The following is an 821-nucleotide window of genomic DNA, read 5'->3' on the forward strand; positions in this document are numbered from 1 at the left end:
GGATGGGCCACTGGCCTGATCCAACATGGCTTCTCTTCTGTTCTTCTGCCTGGGGCAGTGATGCTCTGTCTTCTTGGTGCTTGGTGGGCAACAGTGGGAGGGCTTCTAGAGTGCTCTCCCTGCTGGTGGACCTCCTGATGGCCCCTGGGTTTTGGCCACTGTGTGACACAGAGTGTTGGACTGGATGGGCCACTGGCCTGATCCAGCATGGCTTCTCTTATGTTCTCACCCAGTGAATGAACAGGCAGTAAGTTCAGCACTAAGAAAAGCAATGCTCTTCTTCACAGGACAGGCAGTTTGCTTATGGAATTCACCACCACAGTATGATTAGACAAATTCATGGATGACAGACCAGAGACAGTAGTAGTAGTAGTGGAGGAGGAGGAGATTTATACTCTGCACTGAGCTGAACTTATAAAATTAATTTTGATGTTTCTCATTTTTTGCTTACATGGGAGGAGGGCGAAAACCTTCACTGTGTGTGGGGGGAAGCATGGCCCCTACTTACCATGCCAAGAAAACTATGCAGTCATGACTCTCCTGGCTCCCATTTCAGTGATACTGGAAGATTCTGTTGGATTGAGGGATACAGGGCTATTTTGGGGCAGGAACGCACAGGAACGGAGTTCCGGCTGGCTCCCAAGTTGGCCACGCCCAGCAGGAACTCATTAGCATAATAGGCCACACCCAACAGCAGAAACTCATTCGGATTGGCTACATTAGGGGTGTGTGGCCTAACATGCAAAGGAGTTCCTGCTACAAAAAAAGGCCCTGGGTTTTGACAACAAACAAGGTAAACAGAATAACAAGCAAAAGGTGGG

Source organism: Gekko japonicus, unplaced genomic scaffold, assembly GCF_001447785.1.
Source record: "Gekko japonicus isolate JY-2015 unplaced genomic scaffold, Gekko_japonicus_V1.1 scaffold2190, whole genome shotgun sequence".
NCBI classification, from domain to species: Eukaryota; Metazoa; Chordata; class Lepidosauria; order Squamata; family Gekkonidae; genus Gekko; species Gekko japonicus.